The following is a 2,504-nucleotide window of genomic DNA, read 5'->3' as shown; positions in this document are numbered from 1 at the left end:
CTTTATGACCTTCCGCGAACAGATGATGAGCAGAATATAAATGATTATAATCCTATCATTCTCTTACTGTTTGGGAAGGAAATATGGATATACAATTTATTGGTGACAACTCAAGGTTGCTTACTTATTATATTACTAAGTATTTGAATAAAGCAGCAAAATGTGAATTATCTGATTCTGTCCTTAATAGTATAAATAATGAGAACAAATCATTCGCGAGCAATCTTTGGAATATTGCTTTACGACTCACGAATAATAGGGAATGTGGAGCTCTCGAAGCAGCTGATACATTGTTAAGTATTCCTCTACATGGAACTGATAGAAATACGACTATTAAATGGTTAGATGTTAATCAGATACGATACAGAAGAGTTTAAAACTGTAGGGATGTAGGGAAATTGAAGCTCTTGATACAGATTCTACAGATATATTTTGTCCATCTGTATTAGATAATCATTATCCAAGTAGACCGAAAGAAGTCGAAATGTGTCTTTATATGAATTCGTACAGTGGTATGATGTAACGAAAGTTAAATCACAAAGTAAAAAAATTGAATACTATAAAATGGCTAATGGTTATTACTTGAAAAGACGTCAGCGTGAATGTCTTATTAATCACTATAGATATGATGTCAATATGCAGCCGGAAAATTATTTCTTTTCATTAGTTATTACTTCTTATGTTTAAACCATGGCGGTATATATAATAAATACAAGATCTTAAAAATGGATATAATACCTATGCAAAATCATTTCACGATAACGAATTACATCTTGAAAAAGCATTGGAGTATCATGAAAAATTAGAGAAATTGAAAAATGCATTTGAAACTGCGAAGCAATTACTTCAACAACATATGGATGATTTAGAAAAACAGAATGTGTCTCAAGATGATCCTGATAATCCAATAGGTGTACAAAATATTCAAGCTGGTGATGCGATGCAAGATTTTAAAGATCTTGGGAACAAAGAGGAGGAAATTGATATATCTGAAATGATTTCAAAATTGAATTCGGATCAAAGAAGGGTATTTGATAGAGTCATTAATACTATAACTGAAGGTAAATCACTACTACGATTATATGTTAACGGAGAAGGAGGTTCTCGGCATCAAGAAACGGCAAAAGTTTCTTGATTAAAACAATTAAATGTTGGTTAAAACAAAATCTCAAGAAAGATACTGCTATAGCAGCACCTATTGGTATAGCAGCATATAATGTAAATGGTTTGACAGTTCACAGATTATTGCAATTATCCGTTGAACATGGTCGTACTCATGAATATAAACAATTAGCTGATCACATTTTGAAAATTTTACGTGCAGATCTTAAAGATGTTAGTCTTATTATAATTGACAAAGTGTCAATGATATCTAATGTAATTCTTATGTTTATACACTTACGACTTTCTGAAATATTCGATACTACTGATTGTGATGATGGTTGGTTTGGTCAAAAGCACATTCTTTTACTTGGAGATCTGCTACAGTTAGTTCCTGTACATGAAGATTCTGCCTTTATACATTTAACAGATGAAAAAATCCGTAAATATATTGGTTCTTTAAGTGCAGCTAATCTATGGACATTATTTGATTATGATGAATTGACGATCAATCGATCGCCGTTAACAAACCAATATGCGTCAGCAAGGAGACGGATCTTATCGTGAGTTACTTTCGAGAATTCGCGTTGGTTCGCCATCTGATTGCGATATTCTTGAAAAAAGAAAAATATCGTTCAAAGGTGAGTCTTTTGAAACAAGATTAAGCGAATTATGTAATTTTATTAATAATTTGCCATTTGATACCGTTTATTACCTACTTGTCACATGTGTGACAAACTAAACGCTGCAATGTTAAGTTGTATTACTTCGAAAGAAATACTTTTAATTGCTGAAGATACGATTGATTGTATTCCATATATGAAAAAGAAAGTAGAAAAGGTATTGTCAAATAATGACGATGATACTAGAACAGCAGGACTGTCAAAACAAATTACAATTAAAATTGGAGCGAAAGTTATGATAAGACGCAATATTGATGCCAATTTGGGCCTTGTGAATACAATTGCTACAGTTATATCAACTATTGATGATATAGAAAAGATAAAAGTTCTTTTACCGTCTGGTTTAGAGTATGCCATTGAAAGAGTCAGCGTTAAGTTTCCAGTGATGGATAGAGTATATGTTATTAGAAAACAATTACCATTATCTTTGAGTTATGGTGTTACAATTCATAAAACTCAAACTGTTATGTTAAACGTCTCAAAGTTGTATATCCGTCAGTCTGCTGAAATGAATCATCATGGAAGTGGTCACTACATATGTTGGCTGTCTTACAAACTTTTGTCACATTAATGGCTTCCATCCATTTTTTTCTCAACTCAACATTATCAGGAAATCTATAATTGAAAATTAAATGTTAAATAATATTTTGCATTTTTGCATGAATTTTAGATTAAGTGATAATACACTCGTCAACAAAATTAACGCATAATCTGTTTTAT

General features: G+C 31.5%; 1 pseudogene; it reads left to right on the top strand.

Moving 5' to 3' along the window:
• The first annotated feature begins 856 nt into the window (after positions 1-856).
• On the top strand, positions 857-2,250 carry LOC108729529 (ATP-dependent DNA helicase PIF1-like; annotated as a pseudogene).
• Positions 2,251-2,504: the final 254 nt, after the last annotated feature.

This window comes from Mycetomoellerius zeteki, unplaced genomic scaffold (assembly GCF_001594055.1).
Source record: "Mycetomoellerius zeteki isolate Tzet28-1 unplaced genomic scaffold, Tzet1.0 scaffold749, whole genome shotgun sequence".
NCBI lineage: Eukaryota > Metazoa > Arthropoda > Insecta > Hymenoptera > Formicidae > Mycetomoellerius > Mycetomoellerius zeteki.
The sequence above is the reverse complement of the archived record's forward strand: the minus strand, read 5'-3'. Positions and strand labels throughout refer to the sequence as shown.